Below are 18,939 nucleotides of genomic sequence, written 5' to 3' on the forward strand. Positions count from 1 at the left end.
CGATTTGAAAAAAAATACCTGCTCGAGCGCGATTGTGACCCAGGGGGAGAGAAAGGGAGGGAGAGTAGTGGAGCAGGGAGAGGAGAGAGTCCGAGAGCAGTGCAAGGAGGAAGGGAAGAAGGCCCGAGAGCAGTGCAAGGAGGGGGGGAAGGAGGCCCGAGAGCAGCGGACGACGATGCCGATGCCTGCAGCTCAGAGTGGACTGGTGTCATGGGGCAGCTGAAAACGGCCCTTGCTGTTCGTCCCATCCAGAAAGGCACTCCAGTCACATGGACTATGTACAGCAGGCACCTCAAAGCGCTGGAGAAGTACAACCAGCGCTGCCTCCACAAGATCCTGCAAATCAATTGGAAGGATAGGCACACCAACGTCAGTGTTTCTCGCTCAGGCCAACATCGAAGCATTGACCATGCTCGATCAACTCCGATGGACAGGCCATGTCGTCTGCATGCCCGATACGAGACTCCCAAAACAAGCGCTCTACTCAGAGAAACAACACGGCAAGCGAGCCCCAGGTAGGTAGACAAAACGCTTCAAAGCCTCCTTGAAAAAGTGCGACATTCCCACCGACACCTGGGAATCCCTGGCCCAAGACCGCACAAAGTGGAGGAAAAGCATCTGGGAAGGCGCCAAACACCTCGTGTCTCTGGGCTGCAAGCAAGCTGAAGCAGAAGGAGCACACAGCAACCCAAGCATCCCACCCACCCATTCCTTCAACCACCGTCTGCCCCACCTGTGGCAGAGACTGTAGATCCCGCATAGGACTGTACAGTCACCTGAAAACTCATTTTTAGTGTGGAAGCAAGTCATCCTCGACTCCGCGGGACTGCCTAAGAAGAACAGTCCCATGACAGCAGGCAGGGGTTCACTTTAACAACAAGAATTTAGAAACAAGATAGTCCCTTTATCAGAGTAAAACATCCCAAAGCACTTCACAGGTGTGATATCAAATACAATTTGTCACCATGCCACAAAAGGAAATATTAGGGCTGATAAGATCTTAAGGAGCATCTTAAAGGAGGAAAGAAAGGTGGAGAGGTTTAGATAGGGAATTCCAGAGCTTAGGGCCTTGGCAGCTGTAGGCACGACCGCCAATAGTGGGACGATTAAAATCGGGGATGCTCAAAAGACCAGAATTGGAGAAGTACAGATATCTCAGAGGGTTGTAGGACTGGAGGAGGTTACAGACATAGGGAGGGGCGAGGCCATGGGGGGATTTGAAAACAAGGATGATAATTTTAATGTCAAGGCATTGCTTAACTGGGAGCCAATGTGGGTCAGCATCACAGGGGTGATGGGTGAATAGGACTTGGTGCGAGTTAGGGTACTGGCAGCAGTGTTTTGGATGACCTCAAGTTTACGGAAGGTAGAATGTGGGAGGCCAGCCAGGAGTGAGTTGGAATAGTCAAGTCTAGAGGTAACGAAAGCATGGATGCGGGGTTCAGCAGTAGATGAGCTTTAACTTAAACAAATTAAACCAACAGAATGGGATTAGGACAGCTGTGTGGATCGGCACTGCACGCTGGTGCTCAGCCCTCTTCACCCCCCCGCACCCCTCTTTTCCTTCCTCCTCCCCCCCCTTTTTTTTCCCTCCCCACCGGGTCGGAATGCAGTATTTTGTTCCCTCTTTGATTTGAAGTATTTCCTGAAGTCAGTCCTATACATGCCTTTTCCTGGTCTTGCCCAACCCTGGCCAGGTGCATTGTGCCAGATGCCAACATATCCTACTTGTTCCAGTTTTGTGCCCCCCTTTCTGGAAGGTGTTACATCCTTGTAGGGTATGGTTCTGCAGCTAGTCTCTCATCTCGCTCAGATGGCTGTGCAGCCCTGGGCAGGGAGTGTTGGCAGACTATTTGATTTTCACCCAATGTCCACATGGCAGGAGTGACTGGATACCAACCATGAGCCAATTGTAAGGCTCCTAACTGCTATGCTGCCTGGGCGAGCTATGTCAACACAGACTTTGGCATTTTATTAAAATCCTTGTAGGAGTGACACTGTGTTGCCGCAGTTTCACCAGATGTGAACAAAAACGATTACAGCAAGTGTCCCTAGAGCACCACAAGTATGAAACAAACAATAATAACTACAATACAGTGACATTACACAATAAAAATTTAATTCATAACACTGTTATGAATGTCGATTATCATCTCTATACCCTGCAGCGCCCACCGATCGTGGAAATCCACAAGCGGTAGTACTGGTGGGCACTGTATGCTCCCTCTCCAGGGCACAGACCAAGTCACAGAAGAGAGGCAAGCAACCCGAGTGACTCCAACCCCTTCCCCATGGTCCCTGCCCATTCTGGTCCTAGAAACTGCTGTTCTAGCAAGGTCCAAGACCAGGCCCTAGCAAGGTCCAAGACCAGGCCCACAAGAAGATCCTTCGACTTACCCATCCTTCTCCACACCAGGGCGATTGAAGGTTAGGAGCACGGGCTAAAGTGTAATAAAAAGTGGAGTATCAGCCCCTTTAGATAACTATACAGGGGCTGCGACCTCTCACACTGTATATACACATGTGCCATGGATTTCTCTAGCCTTCAAAAATCATGTGGCCTGGGTGAAGGTGTTTAAAAAAACCCTAGCACATGACTGTTCCGTGCAACTTTCTCCACTCCAGAGCCCCAATGTTGCAGTTAAGAACTCCATGTAGAGAGCCTTCCAATGGGGTCCTCCGCCGGGCGGCAAGATGATGTGACCAGAAGGAAGGAGAGGGTGAGGAAGTAGAGAGTGTTATGTATGTAACTATGTAATACTTACCACCAGAGTGTGTGACTGTTGGAGTCCTAATGGTCACCTGCACACACGTGCAGGGCCAGTATAAAATGTTGGCTGCCATGTTGTTCAAGCACTCTGGAGTTGTAATAAAGAAGACTAAGGTCACACTAAGTTTAGCTCACAGTACTCAGCCTCATGGACGTCTTCTATACCTAACAATTGGCGACGAGTAACAGAATACGAACCTTCACGCAACCATGGCTGCCATTGGAATATTAGAGAGATTCGTAGAGGGTGATGATTAGGAAGCCTTCGTCGAGCGTCTCGACCAGTACTTCATGGCCAACGAGCTGGAAGGAGACACTAACGCAGTCAAGCGCAGGGCGGTTCTCCTCACCGTCTGTGGGCCTAAAATATACAGCCTCATCAAGAATCTGCTCGCACTGACAAAATCAATGGAGAAGGAATATACAGAGTTGTGCACGCTGGTTAGGGACCACCTCAAGCCGAAGGAGAGTATCCTCATGGCCAGGTATAGTTTTTACATGCACCGTCGCTCCGGGGGCCAGCACATGGCGGATTATGACGCCGTCCTGAGACGCCTCGCGGGACCTTGCGATTTTGGAGCTGCATTGGGGGAAATGCTGCGGGACTTTTTTGTGCTAGGCATCAGCCACGAGGTTATTCTTCGAAAGCTGCTGGCTGCCGAAACCCTAGACCTGAGCAGGGCCATCGCGATCGCCCAGGCATGCATGGCCACAGACGATAACACCCTTTATATCTTCTCAACATCGAAGCTCACCAGCAAGTACTGTGCATAAAATGACGCCACTAGCAGGCCGAACTGCATATGGTAGAGTCTAAGCATTTGCGGCTGCAAGACCTGTGATGACTCAGTCCGCCATCGGGGGGTGAATGTGAATCCATTAGCTCCGTGTTGACGCTGAGGGGGTAATCATTGGGCCCATCATTGTCAATTCAAGCACTACGTGTGCAAAGGCTGCGCAACAATGGAGCACCTCCAGCGAATGTGCAAACGTGCTGCGATACACCATGTGACAGAGGATGATCGATCCAGCATGGATCACACAGCACAAGCAACTCAACCCGAGGAAGAAGTGTATGGGGTACATACCTTCACCACCAAGAGCCCTCATATAATGCTGAAAGTCAAATTAAATGGAGTTCCAGTATCCATGGAGTTGGTCATGGGTGCGAGTCAGTCAATAATGAGCCAGAAGGCTTTGAGAAACTGTGGGGTAATAAAGCACAAAGGCTCAAACTGAGCCCGATTAATGCAAAGCTGCGTACCTACACCAAAGAGCTCATACCAGTCATTGGAAGTACGGCAGTGAAGATATCGTATGATGGAGCTGTGCATGACCTATCATTGTGGATTGTTCCAGGCAATGGCCCAACGCTGTTCGGCAGAAGCTGGCTAGAAAAGATTAGATGGCATTGGAATGACATGAAAGCACTATCTTTAGTGGATGACGCCTCGTGTGCAAGTTTCAATCGCCATTCGAACCAGGCATCGGCAACTTCACAGGCACCATGGTACAGATCCATCTAGACTCCGATGCACGGCCCATCCATCACAAGGCTCAGCCAGTTCTGTACATAATGAGGGAGAAAGTCGAGATCGAACTAGACAGACTCCAACGCGAAGGAATCGTATCGCCAGTCGAGTTCAATGAGTGGGCCAGTCCAATTGTTCCGGTGTTGAAAAGTGATGGCACGGTCAGAATCTGCGGAGACTGCAAGGTAACGATTAACCGAGTTTCACTACAGGACAAGTACCTGCTGCCCAAGGCAGATGACCTGTTCGCAACGTTAGTGGGGGGGGGGGGAAGTCGTTCACCAAGTTGGACCTAACCTCCACCTACATGACACAGGAGTTGGCTGAATCTTCGAAAAGACTGACGTGCTTCAACACACACAAAGGACTGTTTATATACCACAGGTGCCCTTTCGGGATTTGCTCGGCTGCAGCCATTTTCCAAAGAAACATGGAGAGTTTGCTGAAATCCGTTCTGCGCACCGTTGTGTTTCAAAACGACATCCTGATCCGATCGTGACACCATCGAACACCTACACAACCTGGAAGAGGTTCTAAGTCACCTAGACAGAGTGGGACTCAGGCTGAAACGCTCCAAGTGTGTTTTTCTGGCATCAGAAGTCCAATTTTTGGGGAGAAAGATTGCAGCAGATGGCATCAGGCCCACGGACTCAAAGACAGAGGCCATCAAGAATGCCCCCAGACCACAGAATGTGATGGAGCTGAGCTCGTTGCTGGGACTCCTCAACTATTTCGGTAACTTTCTACCCGGGTTGAGCATGTTGTTCGAGCCTTTGCACATGTTGCTATATCAGGGTAATGACTGGGTTTGGGGCAAATCTCAAGACGCAGCCTTTGCGAAGGCCAGGAACCAACTATGTTCAAATAAGTTACTTGTACACTATGACCCTTGTAAATGTTTAGTGCTAACTTGTGACGCCTCATCGTATGGGGTCGGCTGTGTGTTACAGCAAGCCAATGTATCAGGAAACCTCCAACCGGTTGTATACACGTCTAGAAGTCTGTCTAAGGCTGAGAGAGCCTATAGTATGGTCGAGAAAGAGGCATTAGCTTGTGTATATGGAGTTAAGAAAATGCACCAATGCCTATTTGGACTTCGGTTTGAGCTTGAAACTGACCACAAGCCGCTCATTTCGCTGTTTAAACAGAGCAAAGGTATAAACACCAATGCTTCGTCCCGCATCCAAAGATGGGCACTAACATTATCCGCTTATGACTATGTTATCCGCCACAGACCATGCACTGAAAACTGTGCCGATGCTCTCAGCCGGCTCCCATTACTCACCACCAGGGTTGAAATGGCGCAGCCCGCAGATTGGCTGTTGGTCATGGATGCTTTTGAGGGTGAGGGGTCACCCATCACGGCTCATCAGATCAGGATCTGGACCTAGATCATTAGTAAAGAGTTGCGTCCTAAATGGGAACTGGTCGGCCATTCCCAGGGAAATGCAAGATGAAATCAAGCCGTTTCACCGACGCAAAGATGAAATGTCCATCCAGTTGGATTGTCTCTTATGGGGTAATTGCGTGGTTTTGCCAAAAAAAGGCAGGGAAATGTTTATACGCGACCTACACGGTACCCACCCAGGCATTATCATGATGAAGGCAATTGCCAGGTTGCATGTTTGGTGGCCCGGCATTGACTTGGACTTGGGGTCATGCATGCATCAGTGCAACACTTGCTCACAACTGAGAAATACACCAAGGGAGGCTCCACTGAGTCTGTGGTCATGGCCCTCCAAACTGTGGTCCAGGAGCCATGTAGATTTTGTTGGACCCGTTCTAGGAAAGATGTTTTTAGTAGTAGTGGATGCTTACTCCAAATGGATTGAATGCATAATCATGTCATCCAGCACGTCCACAGCCACCATTGAAAGCCTCCGGGCCATGATCACTACCCATGTCTTGCCCGACGTCCTTGTCAACAACAATGGACCATGTTTCACCAGCTCGACATTCAACGAGTTTATGACCCGAAATGGCATCAAGCATGTCAAGTTTGCTCCGTTTACGCCCATGTCTAACGGTGAAGCAGAGCGGGAAGTGCAAACAATCAAGCTGAGCATGAAACGCATAATTGACGGCTCCCTGCATTCTGCTCAGTTACCGGACGCGACCCCACTCGCTCACCGGGATTCCCCCGGCAGAAATGTCTCTATGAGGGTGTCAGATTCCCTTCTGACCAACTTGAGCGGTTCGAATCGCTCCCACTCCCTTGGGTTCTGGACTCTGGATTTATTTGGGGATGTGACAAAGTGCAAAGGACACTGGTTTATGCAAAAGAACTTTGATTTTATTACAGTCAAGAAAATTACAAACTCTAAATTACTCTAATAAGAAAGTACAATGTCAAAACTTATTCAAACTTATTAAAGAACAATACCTTACACACTCAGAGAAGGTTACAATAGCTTATAATGACTCAAATAGAGAACAACACATTACATTCAAAGGTGGTTACAGTAGAATTACACCTCCCACCTCCCAATGCCTAAGTCTAGCTAGGTTAGACTCCAGGGCAGGCAGGGACAATGCTTACCAATCCTTTATGGTCAGTTAGCGGTAGTTCGCGATTTCGGGGTGCGTTGGATTCTGTAGGTTCTGCTTGTCGTACCCCGAACGTCGGAGAAGACTTCTTACTGCGCAATCTTCAGTTGGGTTGAGTCCGCTGATGCGGTAAGGCGCGGTTTGGATCTATGGGGTAAGTACCCGGTTTTCTTCGTTAGAAATAGGTTCAAAGTCTCTTTAGGTAATGTTTTCACCTGTTGGTAGTCAGGCCTTAGATTGTAGAGTGGAAACTTTTCGATTCTTCGTTTTTTCTTGTTGGAATTTTGTTTCGAGTTTGGTTTATCGCGGTGGTTTTTCGTTGATACCACGTTGGCTGTGGTCGATTGCTGCCGCGATGGTGATGTTCTTCCTTCAGGACTTCGAGGCTGGAGAAGTTAGTTTACAACTGTCGCGTTGGTTTCTCTCCCTGTCTTGATGACATCAGCTTGGTCTCGGTTGTATGGCAAAGTGTGTCATGCCCTCTGTTGAAAACAGGGGGCCAGTTATACGGTTTGAGTGGTTCGAATCTTAGCACCAAATCAGTTCAGAATTCTTTGTTTGAATTTAGCGGGCTTGACTTCTCTTTGTAATATTTTGGCGGGCTCGTTAAAAGTTAATATGTCTCGGGTGGGCTGATCTTCTAAAACTGTTTCGTGATGGAAATATTAGCTTGGTAATCACAATGTCCTTTTGTGCTTGGTTTTTTGCATACAGGCTGTGGTGGGCCCTTTGTTCTTATTCATGTTGAAGATGGCTTTTCTCAGTTTGGTTTGATGGCTGACCATCTCTGAATTATTTGTTGTAATGTTAATGTCTCTTGTGGAGAAGGATTCTCGAATATCCATTTCTCCAGACAAGTTACTTTAGTCCTAACACCCAGACAGCCTCAATAATCAAGTTATCTCCTGTTAGTTCTTTAGGCCTATCCACAGCCTTAAATTTGTCTTTTAAAAGTCCAAAATTCGATTAAAGTTTGTAGTTTCTTCCATAAGCACTTTAGGATTTAAAATTTTCCGGTAGATAGTCCCAAATTAAATTTCCTTTCGAATGAGCCCAAACACTGCGGGGGATGGGGGGAGGTGGGTTCTAATGAATTTTGCATCCTTTCAGTCGCCCCTGTTGACACTCCACACTCTTGAGTGTCAATCAAGGTAAGTAAAATTCCTGCTCCCAAGAGTCATCCTTCCCTGCATTTATACAGGCTAAACTTTAATGTGCATTCCCCCATTGAAATGCAATGCAATTTACAGGTGAATACAATCACTCCAATTCGGTTAAAGCATAGCGGGGGTACGATGCCCCCCCTTTACTCGGTTTTCACAGTAAAATAACGGTATAGTCAAACACAGTTTAAGTAAAGTAAAATAAAAGCACATAGTCAAAACACATTCTCAAGTAACATAAAGGTCCTTAGTCAAACACATTTTAAGTTCAATAAAATAAAGGTACATAGTCAAACACATTTTAAGTCATACCCTTACAACACTCGATATTCTGCAGTTTACAGCAGGTAAAATCAAACACAAATTAAACATGGTAGTATGGTGTCACCCTTCCCTGCGCGATTCCCAAGTTCGGCCAAGGAGCGTACAGCACCCTTTGGTGCCTGTCCTGACGACCTCTGCGTTTCACTCGGCAAGTGAGACACCATAAGTAAAGAATAATCGCGAGTTGACAGATAACTAAAGTGTGGGAAGCGATTCGAATCCAGACTGGGACTTCTATATTTCTGAAAAGGTCCCACCAAGGCAGAATGGCGATCTCGAAAATCTTTTTCCCAATCTCAATGGTTTTTTGTTCTAGAGTGTAGAAGTGTTTTTGTGAGATAATTACAGCTTTTAGCAGAGTGGTAAGATGTTCGGGTAGAGGGAGAATTGCATAGCCGAAATGTACAACATAATCCTGCAGGTTTTTAATGTTTTCCTTCACAGTGAGGTGGACAGTGGAGGGTTCAGGAATGGGGTCAATCCGTTCCTGGGTCACTTGAACTGATGCCTCAGGTTTGAAGCAAAAACTGCTGTCACTTACCAGACACCAGAAGTGTCCATGTTGGTAGTGGGACGCACTGGTGGTGACACAATATGTCCCACCCCCTATATATGCTACCTGTGGAGGAACATGATCTTGTGCCATTACCGCCATGGTGCAGTTAATAGGCTGTGCGCCAGCAGCTTTAAACCCACACTGTGACTTTGAATGGCCACTCAAGTACTGGGGACACAATATTACGTGTGCACCCCGGCTCCGGCACCCAGAGAGGTCAGTACCCATTACAGCGTGCTCCCATTTTATGACATAGGGTGGGACCGCTGCAAAACGAATGTGTGCACCTCCCTGAATAACTCCAATGTTCTCCACTCGATAAGCCGGTGCGGGTCGGGCTGTCCCACTCATGACCGGCATCCTTAGTACTATCCCATAATAGTGTGGTTAGAATTCCCACAATCTACTGGGACAGGGTAGGCTTCAGAGGCTAGGCAGAGCTGGCATGGGCTTAGTGAATTACTGTATGGGTGGAGGGCTATGAAGTGCTTGTTCTTGATCCAAGAGAAGACTACACCTTGTTTGAAATCCTCCAGGTTGTTGCGGCCCTCGCCCAACAACCGTGCCCCATATAATACGCACACCTCGTTCTGTGCAGCCTGGTCTGAAGCGTTTCTATCCTCCCGTATGAGTGCATTCACTGTCTGTGCATGTTTTTCCAGATCAGCCACTATTTCTTTTAAATGGACAGTCATAGCCTGGTTCTTGTGTAGTTCTGAACCAACTACGGTATTCTCTTGTTTCAGGATTTTTCTCAATTGGTTCTTTAAACCATTTATCTGTGTTTGCAGCTCTATGTCATCTAGGCTATTTATTACAGAGGATGCTGTATTGTAGATAGTGAAAATGTTGTTTATGATTCCCCTTCTAGGTCTCCCCGAGCCCATGGTGTCCCTAGCATTCAGGGTGTATAGGTCTGCTTTGTCTACATTTCAAAAGTCTAACTCATAAAATTTCTTGAACATGTCTCTAAGTAGGGCCTGGTATAGCAGCTGTTTCCTTCGGGTACCATGCAGGTAGGTGTACCTCGGTAACGTTGAAAATGACTGAAGCTACTGCATAAGATACACCCTGGCATAACTCCTTTTTGGTCGGTACCAATACTAATCCATTTCCAGGTCCCTTGGTGGTGGCAGGACACCTTTCTATTATTGTGCGTATTGGCGGGGTTGTGGGCAGGGGTTTCTTATTGTGTGCCCTTAGTTCGGTGGCGTTAATTGGGAGTGGGGAGTGTGGGACTGCGCAACCGTGTAGACTAGAATCCCACCCCATCCCTTCCCCTTCATTTTGCCATTGCCTGGCGAAGGCGATCAGTATGCCTGTGGGACAAATACTCTCTGATCCCCACATGCAAACATAAGTTTCTTGTTCGGATTCCCAACATTTGTCCCAACACACTTTTACTCCTCCCCGTGTCCTTGTGATGGTGCAGTACGTATCATTACCGAGTCTTTCCCATTCCGAATCCTGGTCCCATGCGTCCTTGCTGAGTTTCTGAGCCACCACTATCTTCCCAGGGGAATGTTCCCTTTGCAAGTCAAACATACACGCTTTACCTCTGTAACACTGACTCGGGCAGCGATGATCCGTATCCGGGGGCATGGATCTGAGGCCTCCCCATAGGTAAAACCTTCCTGGCTGGAGTAGCAGGTAGAGTTAGATCCCAGCCACCCTGGCCATCTTCCCTCGTGGGCATAAACGGCGAGTTCTTCCACGCCTGGGGTGCCACACCCGGCGGTTACGATCGGTGCTCTTCTTCCTGAACACCCGTAAATGAGGGATTCTTCCACGCCTCCTCGTTCACCGCTGTTCATCCTTATCAGGGCGAGCAGGAACAGGATCCTTTCCATACTGTTCTCTTTCCTGTAGGGGCAAATAAAACAGATTGTCTAGCCCTGAGAAAGTTCTCTGGCTTGACAAAGGTGACCGAGTTCCAATTTGGGCTCATAGTCTTTAATTGACTGGCTGTCTTATTCAGTTCCTTGTGGACTGATGTCTGCTTTTAACTTTATCTCACAGTCATTTTGCTTGTTATCTCACCAGTGCTTCCTTAATAGCTATACCGGTAGATTCTTCTTACTCCTGGATATTACCCGGCCTGTGCCTCTTTTAACCGCTGCACAAGTAGATTATTTTCCTTACCCCAGTAACTACTACATATATACTTATCATTACACAGATCTTACACTATTCTAAATTACTCACTAAACATTCTTAAATTCATATCATACTATATATGTACATCTGCCACCTGTCTCCGGGTGGCCAGGTTAATTCCTGCTTTCTTTCTTCTCCTTCCGCTGGGTGTCCAGCGAGGTCGGTAATAGGTCTGCCTGCACCACCAGACCTGGAGTGTCCTGACTGGAGATGGGTTCAAGTCTCACACTATCGGTGGAACGTCCCCTCCAATGCTGCAGCACACCACTCCTTTGGGGGTGGCTGCCTGGTTAGTTTTTTCCCCTGGGGGTTCTGCCTAGTCAAGGGCTACGGGCTGGGGACTCTCACTTGGTGGCAAGTCCACCAGTATCTCTTCTGAGGGTCCCTCATTGCCCAAGGCTACCGGCTGAGTGTCCCTGCTCGCAGGCTGGTCTCTGACCTTGGGTGCCATTTTGCGGCTGTTCCCTTTCCCGGGGCTGAACCACTTAAATTGGGGCGTTGGCGACCACGGGGTCTTTGGCCGTGGTGTGCGGGAAGTCCTTCTTAAGGCTCTGGCTGCTGGAGGTGCGTCCGAGTCCCAAATGATTGGGGGGACCGCTCCTCCAGTACCACAATCCACTGCCCCTCTAGGTAGAGTTTCTGGGTCTATCATGTCCCCTGTGGGATTTCCAGTCGGGGGCTGTTGGTTGGGGGTTCCTGTCTTTAGTACGGTTTACAGTTTTTGGCTGTCCTTTACGTTCAGCTGCTTCCCCTGGGTTGAAAAGTTTGCACTGATTTATGTGGAACCACTTTGTTCGGCGGGGCAATTTTATGGCATAGACCATGGGGCTTGCCTTGTCGACAATGTGGTACGGTTCCATGTACAGTGCCTCAAAGACCCCTACTCTAGCGTAGTTCCTCACCATAACCTGGTCCCCTATCTCCCATTCGTGATGTTTGCAGGGTTCTAGCAGCAGTCGGTTGCTTCAATGCTGTTTTCCCATGTTGTTAGCAGCCTGCCAGTGAATCTGTTTAAGGTGTTCAAACAGATTCCTGACAAATCTGTTCCATTCGCTTCCCTAAGCTGACCTTCCATGAGTACCGGGGCTAACACATGGGTGGGGATTCGCATGACTCTGCCGGTCATGAGCTCGTACGGGGAGTACCCCATACTCTTTGACTGGCTGGCCCGGATCCCCATGAGGACCAGTGGTCGGACCTCTACCCACCCTTTGGATGAGTCCCCTGTCTCATTGCGCAGCCTTTCTTTGATAGTGCGGTTTAAACACTCCACAGGCCCGGATGACTGCGGGTTGTGGGCGACATGCCATTTCCCTTTGATGCTGAGTACCTTAATGGTCTCCTGCATCACCTGCCCGGTGAAGTGACTCCTTTGGTCGGACTCCACATATTTTGGTAGTCCCCAGCGGGAGAACATCTCTCTGACCAGGATAGAAACATAGAAACATAGAAATTAGGTGCAGGAGTAGGCCATTCGGTCCTTCAAGCCTGCACCGCCATTCAATAAGATCATGGCTGATCATTTCCTCAGTACCCCTTTCTTGCTTTCTCTCCATACCCCTTGATCCCCTTAGCCGTAAGGGCCATATCTAACTCCCTCTTGAATATATCCAATGGACTGGCATCAACAACTCTCTGCGGCAGGGAATTCCACAGGTTAACAACTCTCTGAGTGAAGAAGTTTCTCCTCATCTCAGTTCTAAATGGCCTACCCCTTATCCTAAGGCTATGTCCCCTGGTTCTGGACTTCCCCAACATCGGGAACCTTCTTCCCGCATCTAACTTGTCCAGTCCCGTCAGAATCTTGTGCGTTTCTATGAGATCCCCTCGCATCCTTCTAAACTCCAGTGAATAAAGGCCCAGTTGATCCAGTCTCTCCTCATATGACAGTCCAGCCATCCCTGGAATCAGTCTGCTGAACCTTCGCCACACTCCCTCAATAGCAAGAACATCCTTCCTCAGATTAGGAGACGAAAACTGAACACAATATTCCAGGTGAGGCCTCACTAAGGCCCTGTACAACTGCAGTAAGACCTCCCTGCTCATATACTCAAATCCCCTAGCTATGAAGGCCGACATACCATTTGCCTTCTTCACCACCTGCTGTACAAGCATGCCCACTTTCAGTGACTGATGAACCATGACACCCAGGTCTCGTTGCACCTCCCCTTTTTCTAATCTGCCGTCATCCATCATCCAGATAATATTCTGCCATCGTGTTTTTGCCCCCAAAATGGATAACCTCACATTTATCCTGGCTGTTCCCAGGGCAGTGGCTGTTCGGCATGGGAAGGCTTCCACCCATTTGGTGAATACGTCCACCAATACTAGGCAGTACTTGTAGCCTCCCTGGGCAGTGGGTAGAGGCCCGATGTAATCGATTTGGATCGACTGCCAGGGTCCCTCTACCCTCTTGATATGTCCCATAGACACCTTTCTTTTCTAGGGGTCGGGATTGTTGGTCGCGCACACCAGACAGCTAGCGCAGAACTCGCAGACGTCTTCCCTGAGTCCTGGCCACCACCCTGCTTGTTCCACTCGTTGTCAAGTGGTCTCAGGTCCGGGGTGTCCTGCTCCTGGACCCTCGTGGGCCAGCTGGAGGAACTCTCTCCGGTGTTGTTGCGGTACTACCCATTGCTCGCCCCCTGAACAGCATGCCTTCTTTAATGGCAATTGCTGCGGTGCCGTATGGGCCGTCTATCCTTTCCCCTTTAGCTAACATGTTCAGGATAGTTTTGAGGACGGGGTCTTGTGTCTGAACTGTTATTAGGCCCGGGGCAAAGCTATCCCTGCCTTCCTGGCCATCCCTATCCTGCCCCTGACTGCTGCAATGGGTCCTAGGTTGTACGGATCCCAGAGATTGCACGTGCGGGACCCCTGCTTGGCCAACATATCAGCCTGCTGATTTCCCTCGCTTCGGGGTTCGGTGGTGGAATGTGCCTTCACCTTATGTATTTAGATATTCCCTTCCTCCCCTATGGCTTTCATGATCTTTTCCAGTAGGGGCTTAATTGCCAGGGGTCTCCCGTCTGCGGATGTGTATCCAGAGCGGGACCAGATAGCCAGGTACTCCATGCATGAATTGCATGTGAACATACTGTCCGAGCAAATCGTGTATGGGGTAGGGAATTCTTCGGGGTGTGTAACTACATACACCACCGCAGACAGTTCAGCGTGCTGGGCGCTCATAGTATTGGGGAGTTTAATCGCCAGGGCAATGCCTGCCTCGGGGTCATAAACTCCGCAGCCTGTGAGTCGTTCACCCGCAGATACTGTGCTTGAACCGTCCTCATTGATCTCTCGGCCTGTGGGGTGTAACCCAGCCCGAAAGCCTATGTTAATTTCCCATACCCCTTCTATGGAACACCGGTGGGCTGTCCCTGAATAAATCATGTTGGCTGCGAGTCTTGGCTTGCAGAGACCCTTTACCCTTAGGTCCATTTGAGAGAGGAGCAGGGTCCAGCGAGCAATGCGAGCACTGCTCACTGTCCCGTCCTCGATTCTCCCGTCCAGGAGCATTTGGGTGGGCGTATGGTGGGTAAGGAGTGTGATAGGGGACCCCCCTGTGAAGATCAGTGATCTTTTCACAGCCCAATGAGTGGCTAGGAGGTGCCGCTCACAGTTGGAGTATCCCTTCTCTATGTCCGTGGGTATCCTGGAAGAGTAAACCACTGGCCTCAGTCGGCAGTGCCACTCTTGGAGCAGTACTGCACTCAGGCTGTCCCCACTGGCTGCTACCTCCAGGAAAAACTCTTTACTGCCATTGATGGCCCCTAGAGTTGGCGCGGTCTGCAGGTCTTTCTTGAGTTGGATATATGCTGCCTCGCAACCTTTGTCCCATTCCCACTCCACTCCCTTGTGTAGGAGTCGGAGCAGAGGGGCTGCGATGGCTGCATAATCCTCAATGAAATCTCTGCAGTACCCGGTTAGCCCTTGAAAAGATCTTACTCCTGTTACTGTGTTGGGGACGGGTAACTTCTGCACTGCTTCCCTTCTAGCTTTGTCAATGGCTCTTTCCCTTGCGCACACAGCCAGTCCCAGGAATTTTACTTCCTTCAGGCTAATCTGTGCCTTCTTTGGGTTTACTTTAAATCCCTCTTCTTTCAGCAGCTCCAGCAGTTCAGCCAGTAGTGGGCCAGGCTCCTCCCCCTCATTGGTGAGCAGGAACAGGTCATCCACATACTGTACAAGCTGCTGGGGTCTGCTGATGCTCTTTAAACTGTTGGCCATACACTGATGGAAAATACTGGGGCTGTTGTGGAAGCCCTGAGGGAGAAAGTTCCATGTGTATTGGTGTCCTTTAAAGGTAAAAGCAAAGTTGTACTGATCTTCCCTTCTTAAAGGTATGGACCAGAACCCGTTGGAAATATCCAGCACCGTGAAGGTGGTCGCGGAGGCTGGGATACTTCCAATGATGTCGGCAACAGCAGCAACGGTGGGTGCACAGGCGGAGATGTTATGGTGGAGTACTCGATAGTCCACTGTGGCTCTCCAGGAGTTAACAGGCCACAATGAAGAGTTCACATGAGTAGCTATTGGTCTCAATACCCACTGTTTAACCAGCGAACCCAAGGCTATTTCCATGTCTGCCTCCACCTCCCTGGGGAAGTTGTACTGTTTCTGTGGTCGGGTCATGGGGTCCCCACCTATGCTAACCTTGACCCCGTTTAGTCTCCCACAGTCGTGTTTGTGAGTGGCAAAAGCTGCAAGGTTTATCCTCACATATTCTTGGTATTCTATCAGAGTGTTACTGACCAGTGATTCAAGGTCATAACCCTCCTTTGATCTCATGGTGCACACCGTCCCTTTTCCCTGTTTTCCCGGGATAACCATCACCTCACTCTCCTGTCCCGTATAGACTGACCCCCAAAGACAGTGGATTCTTAAATCCACTAGGATCCCGTGGCCTAGGATGAAGTCAGTCCCCAGGATCCCTCTCCCTTCCTGCTCCCACTTCATCAGGACACGTCCACTTCGTGTGGAGTGTACCTAAATGAATGGAGAGCGGAACGGAGAATGAGCCAGTCTGTTCAGTGCCTGTGAAACCCACCAAGCTTTAGAGGACCCCGTTAGACAGAGGTGAGGCGGCGGGGTTAGCTGCATAGACAAGAGTGCTTGAGACACCGGTGTCCAGCAGGTAAGTCCCTTTCACCTTTTCCACTTCCATCTGGACGGTCGGTCTCCCCCACGCATCATATTCGAGGGAACACAGGTGGACAGGCTGTGCCTGTCCTAGTCACGGTTTTGGTTGGGAGGGGGCAGATGGGATCTCGGTACCGGTGGCGGTGGCTACCTTCCCAGGGCCATCTAACATGGCTCGGAGTGCAGTTAGAAAAGTATCGAATGAGTAGGGAGGGACTGGCTTATCTACCTCGGTCTTTTGGGTAAGGGCTGGAGAATTCTTTCCTCTTCCTCTTCCATGGATTTCTACAATCCTTTCTCCAGTTACCACTCTTTCCGCACCCGAAGCAGGTACATTTTTCGGAGGGGTTGCCTCCCTCGTGGCACCATTCCCTCTTGTCTTAGCTAGGTTGGATTTCGTGAACCCTTCCCTTTTGTGGATGCTCTTCTGTCCCTCTGCCATTTCTTTAAGCTAGGGTCAGTTGCTTAAGCACTCCCTGTTCGGTGGCTTGGGGATCCCTTGGGTCGAACCAGGCCTCAGCCTTGGTTCTTATTCTGGGTAAACGTTAGCTACTCGGCTTTGGAGCCAATGTGCTAACTCGTGTGGGCTTAAGTGATCTCTGTCTATGTCCCCACTTCAGGCACTTTGATACACAGGCCACAGTCGGTCTGCGAAAGCCTGTGGGGTTTCCCCTGTGAGCTGCACTGTTTTCTCTACTCTAGAGAAGGGACTCCCTTCATTGCATTCCATAGCTTCTAAAATGTCCTTCTGGATGGCAGCAAGTGTTTTCTGTCCTCTTTTGCTCTCAGTAGAGAGGGACTGGTACAGGTTGCTGTCTAGGGATAGGAGAAGCATCTTTGCCATTTCTGCATCATCGCACCCATTAATATCCCCTGCCTGTTCCACCTCCACAAAGTGAACCGAGGGGTCTCCCGTTGGAGTTAGCTTTCCCAGGTGGCTTATCATAGCCCTAAGCTGGTGGGGAGTGTGGGGGACCACAATTGACTTTCCAGTGGCCCTGGACCCCCGGCAAGGGTGGGCGGGCCAAACTTCTGTTGCCGGACCGGGCACATTGGCCCTGGTTCTGGTTCTCCCTGTTCTGGCTTGTCTCCCTCTCCTCCCTGCGGCCAAGCCGAGCTGAAAATTGGTGCCACAGGTGGTGGGGTTCACTATCCCTGTCCGCCCCGCAACTGATTTGCCCCTCCTGCTGCTGCACCGGTGTAGTCACAGGTGCCACAGGTGGTGGCCGGGTAGTTTCTTCCTTCTCTTCCAGGTTTACCTGGGACGTACCCCGGGCTTATTAGGCATACCATACCTTTTGCCATGGACAGAGCAAGGTTTAAACTCTTGATTTGTTGCTGGCAGGGACCATGGTCTCCCGATTCAAACCCATTAGTGCTAGCTACTTTATACGCTGCTTGCACATCTTTTAATCTTTCCTGGAGCTCTTTTACTTGTAGGGTGAGGTGAGTGCTTTCCTCCCTCAGTGACTTTTCATTATTTTTGGCCTCGGTAACCTGACATTGAAAACAGTCCTGACTGTTTTTAAACCTTTCCATTATTTGGTTCCTTTCCTGTTTTAGCTTACGGAGTTCTCCCGATAATCTTTCTTCTGACATAACTCTTGCTTGGTAGTTCTCTGCGCATTCCCATAACTCTGCCTGTAGTGTTTCATTGGTTTTATCTAGGAGTTAGACCTGTCGCTGTAGACAGACCAACCAAATTGTCTTCTCTACTGCTTCTTTGTGATCTTTGCTTGCTGTCCACTGGGCTGCAGCGTCAGCTGGACGCTCAGCGCGCAATAGACTAAGCACCCATTCTTTAGTGACATCACTTTCTTACACACATAGGAGGAAATCCTCTCTTCCATCTTGGTGCTTTGCCCCAAACCAGCACTCTCCACATCACACCCCTTGTACCAGAGTCCTCCGTGATTACCATTTTGTAAGGGGTGGTCTCTATGAGGGGGTCAGATTCCCTTCTGACCAACTTGAGCAGTTCGAATCGCTCCCACTCCCTTGGGTTCTGTACGCTGGATTTATTTGGGGGATGTGACAAAGTGCAAAGGACACTGGTTTGATGCAAAAGAACTTTGATTTTATTGCAGTCAAGAAAATTACAAACTCATAATTACTCTAATAAGAAAGTACAATGTCAAAACTTATTCAAACTTATTAAAGAACAATACCTTACACACTCAGAGGGGGTTACAATAGCTTATAATGACTCAAATAGAGAACAACGCATTACATTCAAAGGGGGTTACAGTAGAATTACACCTCCCACCTCCTAATGCCTAATTCTAGCTGGGTTAGACGCCAGGGCAGGCAGGGACTATGCTTACCAATCCTTTATGGTCAGTTAGCAGTAGTACACGATTTCGGGGCTCGTTGGATTCTGTAGGTTCTGCTTGCCGTACCCCGAACAGAGAAGACTTCTTACTGCGCAATCTTCAGTTGGGTTGAGTCCGCTGATGTGGTAAGGCCGTTTTGGATCTATGGGGTAAGCACCTGGTTTTCTTCATTCGAAATAGGTTCAAAGTCTCTTTAGGTAATGTTTTCACCTGTTGATAGTCAGGCCTTAGATTGTAGAGTGGAAACTTTTCGATTCTTCTTTTTTCTTGTTGGAATTTTGTTTTGAGTTTGGTCGATCGCGGTGGTTTTTCGTTGATACTACGTTGGCTGTGGTTGGTTGCTGCTGCGATGGTGATGTTCTTTGTTCCTTCAGGACTTCAGGACTTCGAGGCTGGAGAAGTTAGTTTCCAACTG

At 49.1% G+C, this 18,939-nt stretch overlaps 1 long non-coding RNA gene across 1 annotated transcript in view; it reads left to right on the top strand.

The window, feature by feature from the left end:
• Nucleotides 1-32: 32 nt before the first annotated feature.
• Nucleotides 33-18,939, top strand: part of LOC139264477 (uncharacterized) — a 36,953-nt gene continuing 18,046 nt past the window's right edge. The window contains exon 1 of the long non-coding RNA XR_011593350.1: nucleotides 33-515. This is a non-coding gene — a long non-coding RNA (uncharacterized lncRNA). The remainder of the gene's footprint in view (nucleotides 516-18,939) is intronic.

The sequence above is a fragment of the Pristiophorus japonicus genome, chromosome 5 (genome assembly GCF_044704955.1).
Source record: "Pristiophorus japonicus isolate sPriJap1 chromosome 5, sPriJap1.hap1, whole genome shotgun sequence".
NCBI lineage: Eukaryota > Metazoa > Chordata > Chondrichthyes > Pristiophoridae > Pristiophorus > Pristiophorus japonicus.